This window comes from Callospermophilus lateralis, chromosome 8 (genome assembly GCF_048772815.1).
Source record: "Callospermophilus lateralis isolate mCalLat2 chromosome 8, mCalLat2.hap1, whole genome shotgun sequence".
NCBI classification, from domain to species: domain Eukaryota; kingdom Metazoa; phylum Chordata; class Mammalia; order Rodentia; family Sciuridae; genus Callospermophilus; species Callospermophilus lateralis.
In genome coordinates, this window is record NC_135312.1 from 794,542 (window position 1) to 804,736 (window position 10,195).

The following is a 10,195-nucleotide window of genomic DNA, read 5'->3' on the forward strand; positions in this document are numbered from 1 at the left end:
TGCAGGCTCAGGGTGGGGGCAGGCTCAGGGTGGGGGGCAGGCTCAGGGTGGGGGCAGGCTCAAGGGAGGCAGCCCAGCCACTGCCACTGCTGGAGGTGGAGGTGCCAGGAGGAGCCCAGGGCTGCTGGACGGGGTCCCAGCTCCCAGACTGCGGGAGGCAGTCAGAGCAGCCTCCTGGGCTGGAGGCAGTCACCCCCAGGTCCACAGGGGCAGTGGCAGGAGCACCTCGCCCAGGGCTAGAGAGGCACAATCCACCCTTTGTTCCCGAGGCAGCCGGGCCTGCAGGCCAAGAGGAAATGAGAGGAGCGCCAGCCAGCAGCCCTCGCCCGCCGGGCAGCCTGGGCCGCCAGCTCCAGCCCAGTGAGGAACTGTGGGGGCCCTGTTCCAGGGGGGGCCCGGCTGTCCCACCCTGCCTCCTGCCCAACTCAGCCCAGGCGCCCACAGGGGAACTTGGCCCTGGGGGCTGGACCCCAAGGAAGGGCCTGGGATGGGGCTGCACAAGTGGCTCTAGCCTAGCCCTTGGGCAGAGACTGCTGGACATGCCTGAGGCAGCCTCTTCCTCACTGTGGCCCTGGGTGAGTCCAGCTGCATGAGCTTGGAAGCTCCTGTTCCCCACCCCAGGGCTCAGCCCCTGTCCACACGCCCCTCCTGTGCTCAACCTGTGGGCAGCTCCGCAGGGGCACCGACGGGTGCCTGGTCTCAGGCTGAACCTGCAGAGTGCGTGAGGCCTGGGGGCCTGCTCTGGGTGGCCACGTGCGGGCTGTGGGCTGGTCCGACATGCTGGACGGGTCCCAGCTCCTTGTCTCCAGGCTGAGGACGCCCCATCCTGCTGGTGGCCTCCTGGCTCATGTCCCCTCTGCCTTCTCTGACCCTAGGGTGAATGGTTGGGGGTCTGGCAAAGTCAGGTGCTCAGCCAATCCCCAGGGACCCCTCCTGTGCACAGTCCCTTCCACCTGACCCAGCTCCCACTCAGATGGCCTGCAGCCGCTGAGTCCCACCTCTGAGGCAGAGGGGAGCGTGCACGTGTTCCAGCCCTGGGCACACATTTGCACACATGTATACCCGCACACCACATGCATAGTGCATGGGTGCTGTGTGTGCTCACATGTGCATGTGCATGCCTCTGTGGGGGACCCCTGCTTCGCCTGCTTCACACCTGCCTCTGCTCCATACTCTCTCACGTGGGCCTGGGCAGGGCTGTGAGGCTGGTGGCCGTTGGTGGGCCTTGTCCAGGTCGAGTCCACCAGATGCCCCTCATATATCGGGTGCCCTAGGGCCCCACATCCACAAGGCTGCCCTTTGGGTCTCCTGGGCAGGGTCTCTGGGCAGGGTCTCCTTGGGAACAGCCAGGAGGCCGTACTTCCTGCCCCAGGACCCTGCTCAGCCTGGCCTGTGCAGGGACTGACCCCTGGGCTCTGATGCCCCTTGTGGGACTCGATGCTTATCTTGCGGCTCAGCTCCTTCCCAGACCTACTCTGCCAAGCGGCAGGCCTGGCTTTGATCCTGGCAGACAGTGCTACTAAGGCCAGGTCACCCGAGGGGGCTGGCCCCACCTGGAGCAATGGCTTTCACGTTTCTAGTCATGGGAACTTGGACCTCTGTCCTTGTGCTGGATCCTCTGGGACAGCCTGGAGCCTGAGGCCCCCAGGAGGTGGGAAGGCTGGGGAGGGGCAGGAGGGCCTGAGGAGCTGGGGATTGTCACTCATCCTGGTGGCTCAGGCTTGTGAACAAAGCCAGCTCCTAGGACTGTGCCCCAAGGCCAGTGGGAACCCCAGATGCTGAAGGCCCACCCAGGAGGGACAGCCAGTGGCCTGAGGAATCGGTGCTGAGAGGCCTCAACCTCAACCACCCTTGGGCCCAGGCCGACCCCAGGCCCAGCTCCAGCAGCTGCTGAGAGGAGGTGCCCGACCAGGGGCCCAAGAAGGGACCCCGCCCTGTTCCCACAGGGCCAGGCTCACCAGACTGGTCTCCCTCTGGCTACCACACTGCATGACCCACCTTGGAGAGCAGGCCACACCTGGGTGGCTTCCTGGCTGTGGGGGCCCAGGCTAGGGGTCCCAGCCCTGCATCCTCTACAGCTCAGCCCAAACCTGAGCCGGCAGCCCTCAGCTGCATGAGCAAGGGCAGAGCTGCCCAGCACCCCCGGGGCCACAGGGGGGCGGCCAGAACAGTTGAGCCCGCCATGAGGGCAGGCCCAGGTCTGGGCCAGGCACCCACACTCGGCGCAAAGGCCTGTGTCCCCATTTCAGAGTAGCATGGGGGGCATTGGTACCCTGCCTGCCTGGGGCTGGTCCCAAACCTGCTTATGTATTTTAAAGACAGTCCCCTTGTAACCTATGCTGAGCAAGAGTAGGTCCTGGACAGGGGTGTGGGGAGTGGGCAGGTCTCTGGAGGTCCCAGCAAGGCAGAGAGCGTTGGCTTTCCCTCATGCCACAGGATTTTAAAAACTCTGGAAAAAACTTCACTGGGTGGCTTGAACCATTCTCCTTGGGCCACCTGCCACGAGAGGTACCACCTGGGCCTGTCCTTGGGGGACTCCTGGTGTCTTGCTTGCTGGCCTGTGGCCCCATGCATGTGCACACTATCTGTGGTGCTGGGCATCATTGGGCCAGGAAAGGGGGGAGGTTTTCACCCGGATCCTGGGGACCCAGAGACCCCCTCCCATGTCCAAGGGCTCCTCCATTCTGAAGGGCTAGGTGGAGGCCCCGAGTCTGGCAGGTGAGAACGGAGCCCACCTGGGTGTTGGAGCCTCTGGCTGTAGTGGAGTGGACCCCAACCCTTCCTCTGGGGCTCAGGCTCCTTCAGGGATTCACTCAGGTGAGGGCCCAGGACCAGGGAGGGCCCAGATGAAGCTGAGCTGGACAGGCCACCCCACTTGGCATCACCCAGGGACCTCTGCTGATCCTTGGCCAGCTGCCAGCCCCTGGGCTGCAAAGGGCCAGCATTTACTCAGTTCCTTCCGCCGACACCCAGGAGGCCTCCGGGGCTGCTGCTGTGTGCTGAGGTCTGCAGCATCGCCTCGTCCTGGCTCCTGCTCTAGCTGCACAGGGTGGGGTGGTGCACGCAGGGGGACAAGCAGGCACAGGTCTGCCTCTACCCAAGAGCGCAGCAGCCACAGAAGGTTGGCTGGACACATGTGTTCTTGCCAAGCCATGGCCTCGCCCTGGGCCAGGGCTGCACACCATCACTCTGCCGGCTCTGTCCAGAGTGTCTTGGCCGTGAGGCCCCCCGGAGGTGGGGCTCCACCAGGTTCTTCTCGGGGGTCTTCAGGATCTCCTTGCCAGCGCCCTGCCTGCCCTGGGCCCTGCCCTCCCCACGCCTTCTTGCACCCCGCTTGGAGGGCTCCAGTGTGTGCAGGGAAAGCAGGTCAGTGGCCGCCATGGGTGCAGTAGCTGCCCTGTGTGGCCTGAGCAGGGGTACTGGCCTTCCTCTCTGTGAAGGTCACCAATGGCCTCGGTTCCTGTTCATTTCCACTGGGAAAACGGACCCATTTCGGGTGCTGGCTGCAAGCTTTTGAAGATTGTGAATGTCTTCTGCTTCCCAAGTGCGTTCTCCCAGGAGGTGGGTTGTCCCTGCCTGACCTCCCCAGGGTGGGTGGCTGGCCCCAGTGGACAGATAGGCTGGGGCCTCAGGAGGGGTGAAAGTCCAGTGGGCAGAGTGGACACCACAGTTCTCAGGAGATACTTCTGTCGGCCTGGCCAAGGCAGACCGGTCTGTGGCACCTAGATGGGCACTCAAGGCCTAAGCCCAGCTCCAGGGAAGTGGGGACACTGAGGATTCTGTGACCTGAAGCCAGAGGATGAATACCGAGTGGTCATTCATGTGTCCTATTCAGACAGCATGTGGGGCAATGCTTGCCCACAGCATGTGGTACTCCTTGTGAGGAATGCACCCCACGCTGCAGGCACAGTCCCCAGTGCTGCTCCATACTGTGGGCATGCGGAAGACGGTCATCTGTGACCTCAGGGCATCCTGCCTGGACAGCCTCACCCAAGACCCAGTTCTGCCCAAGCTTGTCACCTGGTGCTGTGCTGTGGCTGGAGTGTTGATTGTGTGTGTGAGCATGGGGCACACACGCATGTGTGCGCAGGTGAGTGTGCACACGTGTGTCTGGGCACTAGCATGCGTGTGTGTATGTGGTTTTGAAGTGTGTGCTTGCATGGATGTGCATGCTCCGTATCTGTTCCTGGCCTCTCTCGCAGCACAGGGGCAGGGCAGGGCTCAGGACCCCTGTGCCCTGTGAGCAACAGGGAGACCAGGCTGCGGCACGATGCACTGGGCAGAGGCCCAGGTGGGCGGGCTATGCTGGGCGCTGCTGGCTGGCTCCTGACTGGTCCTGTGTCCTCGGGAAGGTGGGTCCCAAGGGCGTCTGCTAGGCTGGGGCTTCAGGCCTGTAAAAGCCGCTGAGGCTACGGCCTGGCCCAGGCCTTCCACCCTGGCTTGATCTCTTCAGAAGAGCTCCCACCGGCACCCAGGGCGGAGGGGACTCCCCTCCCAGGGGATGTTCCAGAGAACATCCTTGGTGGGCAGGGCTGGAGGCCCTGCGGCTGCACCCTAGTCGCACAGGAGCCCCGTCGGCACCACAGACATCTGGAAACCCTTCAAGGACCAGATCAAGCTCCTGGCATTTGGAAGTCCAGCTGCCCCACGGAGGGCTGGGCAGTGGGTCCCAGGAGGGCCAGGTGGTGGATCCCAAGAGCAGGAACTGAGGTGATGGGGGTTTTACGAGCAGCATGGGCCTCGGGCAGGCTCGGAGGTCGCTGTCACCTGCCCTCTCCTGACCCTGGCCTGCTGGGGTCAGATGGGAGGCCAGCAAGCCCTCCACAACGCAGGTCAGACCCTGCAGGCTTGGGAGCAGGAGCCTGGGAGCCCAGGAGAGGTCCAGCAGGCCATCTCTCCACAGCCCCTGCCTGCAACCAGTCAGAAGAACCCATGAGAATCCCTGGGCTCATTCTTGCTCCACGGCAGGGCCCTCCGGCTCCAGCGCCTGGCCACACCCTCAGGCGATCATCGCTGTCCCCCGGGGGCTTGGCTCGGGGCGGCTCAGGGGCCCTGCTGTGGGCAGCGTTCGTGCTGGTTTCAGGGGGAGAAGTGCTGAAGCTGACGGTGACAAGAGAGCTGTGGGCAGCAGGGGGGCGTCCTGGCTGTGGCTGGGTGTGCTGAGGGACCAGGGGCCAGGTCCACCCTGCAGGGGCTGCACAGGAGGATGCTGGAGGTGGGCATCCCTCAGAGGCAGGCCAGGGCGGGTGGTGTATGGGTGGGGCATCTCTCCCTCCGGAGCCCCCAAGCCAGAACATGTCCATGCCACCGCTCCTGTGGCTCCGGTACCTGCAAGTCCACGACTGGACTCCTCTGGTGCACACGGGTGCCTCCAGGGATGAGTCACGTCCCTCCATCAGCCTCCGGGTGGGGGCTCCTGGCCATCCTAGACCCTCACGAGGGAGGTGAGTCACTGAAGTGGCGCAGCCCCTGCGTGGGCTAAGCACTGACTCACCCTGCACCCAGTCCTGGCCTCCCCCACCCGGCACAGGCCTGGGCTGCAGCTGGGCAGGACAGCAGGGCCTGAGGGGAGGGGCTATGGGTCAGGGAGGTGGCAGGAGGGCAGCAGTCTTTGTGCCCGAAGCTGGCCTCTGCGTCCCCGGCCCGTGGCCCATGTGCTTCCTCAGCTCTGCTGCCGATGAGGGGCTTTCCTCCCCTGTTGAGGGCCTGCTTCCCAGGGCCCCGTGGGTGCCGGGCTACACCAGGCTTGGCCCCTCCGCCCTGGTGTTCTGACAGCCCCATGGGCACCCCGACCCACCAACACCCGATGCCCCATGCACACTCTCCATCCCTGGGCCTGAGGGCAGACGGCCTGTGCCCAGGGAGCCCTGGGTCACCCCCAGTGTTTCTATGGGGGAAAGAAACACTTCCTGACACGGGTCGGAGGTTCCTAAGGGGCCCCAACTGGCACACTCTTCCCTCTCCTTTGAGATCTGCATCCCCTCCCCTCCCCTGGGGGAGAACCCCCCTCAGCTGAAGACCGCAGGAGCAGCCCTAAGGGTTCCCTGGTCCAGTCACTCCAGGCTGCTCAGTGGTGCCCTGTTTTGTGCTGGGGATGGGAACAGGGATTTTAACCACTGAGCCACACCCCCAGCCCTTTTTGTTTTCTGAGATAGGGCCTTGTTACGTTGCTTACTGCCTCACTAAGCTGCAGAGGCTGGCTTTGCACTTGCCATCCTCCTGCCTCAGCCTCTCGAGCCTCTGGGACACAGGTGTGTGCCACTATGCCTGGCCAGAGCCGACCCTTTAAGGTGCATCTGCGGCAGGAGCCAGTGTGGGTGCAGGGCAGGTCAGCCACACTGCCACGGAGTGTGCTTCATGATCCCAAGACCTCACAGCCTCTTCTGAAGGCAATTTTCCTATTAGGAATCACGGTGATTGAAACACACCGCACTTAGAAAAACGCGGAGCCAAATTCTGCAGCCCAGGTCCTGTCTCACCAGCAGCTCTTTGGGAATCTGTGGCTGCCTCTGGACTCTCTCGCCCCACCCAGGGTTGTCCAGTGCCTAGTTCCCATGCTGAGCATGTGGACTGCAGCTACCACCCCTGGCAGCAGCTGTGTGAAAACTCCAACCCTCAGCCTCCTGCTGACCTTCTGGGGCCGGGGACACCCCTGGCCATGTGTCTGCCTGAGCCCGGTGGGCAGAGCAGTGGCCTTGGAGGGCGGAACCCTGGACCCCCCCACCACCTGAGCAGGCGGGCAGCCTCGTCCCCAGCCCAGCTCTGCTCCTTGTTCTGCTCAGCTCGCAGACTTGGGCAGGGACTCCCTCCCACAGGTGGGGACCCCAGGCCCCGGTGGCACCCACAGGGTCTCTACCTGTCAGCCTTTTCGGGGAAAGACGCTGCAGAGCAGTGCCTGGGACTTGGGGTGGCTGCCTCTGCAGATGGACCCGACCTATATGTCAGCAGAAGGCAGAGGTGGGACCAGCCAAGCACAGGTCAGGAGCAGAGATTTCAGGAACATAGTCCTAGAGCATCGTCCTAAGTCATTCACTGCTGTTTCCACTCAAATAAATTGTTTTAAAACTAAAAAATTTAAGGTATTGCTGAGGATGGACCTGGGACCTTGCTCATGTGAGCACATGCTTCCCTCTGAGCTACCCGCCAGCCCCATGAGCTCCTTGTTTAAAATATACACCGAGGAGCCATGTGAAGACGTCTTGGGAGGAGCCAAGAGCAGCCGTGTCACTCTCTGCCTCAGACAGTGGCCTGAGTCCCCAGATGGGCTTCACGGGAACACTGTGGCTGGTTAGGACCTGGGACCTGGGCTTCGGCCTCGGCGCCTGGGTGGACCTGCACACGGCGGGAGGCACAGGCCTGGGCGACACTGTCACTGTCACTGGTGGTCACACTGCCCCCTTCCTGGCTGTGCTCCAGGGAGGGCTGGGCTCGCCCTCAGGTCAGCACACCCCTTTTCCTGTGCCCAGCGCCCAATCCAGCAGGGCTGGCCCTGTGCCCCACTTTCTTGGCTCTCTGAAGGCCTAAGGGCTGTGGTGCGGCAGGACCCCCCAGTGCCACTGACTGGGGATGAGTCTTACTCTCAGAATTCATCTGCACGTGGCGACCCTCCTGTCCTCTGGGCACATGCCTGTACATTTAGGTCTCACTCAAAGGTGCTCATGGCTTTGGGCATTTTCAAAGTCATCTGATGCACCTGTCCACAAACTCCCTGGGCCGGTCCCTATGGAACATCCTGAACTTGGGGCAGACACCACCTCCTGTCTTTGAGATCCTGTCTTGCCAATGTCCTTCAGAACTCGGACTTCTTGCCAAGCAGCCTGGCAGTGACAGGGCCTTCTCACCAGCTCACATCGAGGAGCCATGAAGGACAGCCACAGCTGGGAAGGTGAGCCTGCCACAGGTGCTGACCTGTCCCCTTCCCCAGCCCTTGGCCCTGCTCCCACCCGAGGTCACAGAAGGGTGTGTCTGGGAGGGACCTGGGGCCACAGAGGTGTGCTTAGAGGCAGAAGTCCTGGTGAGAAGGGCTGAACCTCTACACTCGCCCCAGCCGGACACCTGACCCACTAGCCCAAGAAGGCCTCGAATGACAGGCCTGTCTTGGCAGAAGAGGTCAGCGTCAGGAAGACAAGCTGTGGAAATGTTCCACGTCCCCACAGGACAAAGGCCTGCACAGCAGGGGAGGAGCCCCATGTCCATGGGGATGTGGGATTCCACTGGGCTTTGGAGGCTGATGTGCACTGGTGCTGGAGGACCTCGGGTGGCAGAGTGAGCCAGGCAGTGGGCATGGGGCTGAGGCCTGGCTGGGTCCTTGTGGGGACAGCAGGAAGCAAGGGAGCAGGCAGTGGCTGGCCAAAAGCCCAGGGCATCTTGAGCTGCAGGGCTCACACTCACCAGCAGAGGGTGCCCCGGAAGCGCTCACTGCCTCCTCCCAGGCTCCTGTGGGGGCTCCCTCCTGGCCAGGACACCCCTCGGTGCTACCTTACCCAGGACTCAGAACCAAGGCAGGTGGAGTAAGGCTTGAATTTACCACCCAAGATTTCAGGAATTTCCTCTTGGTCTGAAAACTTGTTCAGAACCTGTGTTTACGACAGCTGGGGTTGAGGAGAGCTGTGTGGCTTCCCGAGCCCCTGCGTGTATTTCTGAGGAGTGGGCTTGCCCCTTGGGTTGCTGGCCACAGCGCCACTGCATCTAGGTTCCAGGTGGGTCAGCATGAAGGTGCTGCTCTGGGAAATTGGCAAGGACACACAGATCTTCAGGCCTGGCTGGGGCAGGTCCAAGCCTGGCCATGGGTGATACTCCTGCCTGGAGGGTGGACACAGGGGCTGGGACCCCTCAGGCCCCGGTGGGGAGGGAGCTGCAGTGTCCGGTGGATGCAGTGAGCATTCCTCAGCATTGGGTCAGCCTCGGCCAGGTTCTGGACCCACCTCATCTGCCTGCCCACTTCCTGATCACGGCTTCTCCATTGGTTCCTGGGCTTTCTGTATTGTTCTCTCAATAAAATGCTCTGCTGGGGCTGGTGAGGGGGAGACTTCTGGGGTCCCAGGCTCATCTCTGCAGGCCTCGCTGTGGTTGGAGGGAGGGCTCTGGTCTTGTAGGTCCACCCTCCCATCTCTCCACAGCTGCTCTGCCTGTCTCTGGAACAGGGTTGTGCTGTGTACCCTTTCACGTAGGAAAAGCACAGTTAACAACTGCGAATCAATACCTCACACCACGCTCTTCACCCACGGGGAATTTAAAGCTAAAATTGAAATTCCTGCCAGATGGCAGCCAGTTTTGACTCTCAGAAATGAAAGCCAAGAAGGGTGGGGGTGGCAGTGTGCAGCCGCCCCATAGGAGCAAGAGGTGCCGCACACTCTGGAGAGCTGGGGTGAGGAGCAGTGGCCTCTCTCCAAGCAGCACTGGGGCCTTTGTGACAAGCTGGGGAGGGAGGGGGAGGTGGAAACAGTGCAGAGCTCAGGGCTTCTGCCCGGGGAGGTGCATCTGGGCACGCTGGCCCCACAGTGTTTGCAGGGGTGAGGGGACCGGCATCTGCAGGACATGCTCCTGCTGCCAGCCAGAGACCAGAAAGTGCACAGCAGAGAAGGGCACGGTGCGGGGGGCGGGGGGGTGCTGGGCTCCCGGAGTTTCCTGTGGGCTCCCTGAGTCTTCCACTGCCAGACTCCGACAAATCCGGTTGAGAACCAGTTCTGGACGAGAAGAGCCCAAGGTCACCCCGTAGGTTCTGGCTCGAGGTGTCCCGGGGGAGGCTGCAGGGAGGGACTCAGAGGTGGCCTCAGCCCTCCTTGGCCCCGTGACTTGTAGGGAGTGTGTCCCCCCACGACACTCTCCCCTCCGTAGACCAGCAGGCCCACTCTGGTTCTGCCACCGCATCTTTGGGCCTTGGCCTGCCCCCCTCCTGCCTTGCCCCACCTCACCTGCCATCTTGGGGGGACCTGGGGTGTGGCTCGTGACCCCCTCCTGTCCCACCCATTCTCTTCCTTCTCAGCCGGGAGGGTGGCAGAGGACCAGTCAAGCCAGCAGCCCCTGAATGGGTCCCTGGTCCCTTCTGCACACCCAGGTCTTCTGCACTTCAGCTGCTGGCTCTGTTTCCCTCTGAGGTCGAGTGACACTCAGACCCATCTCCCCACTTGTGTCCCCAGACCTACTCTCCCGCCACATCCTGCTTTGGGGCTCCAGAACCTCTGGGGCCACTGTG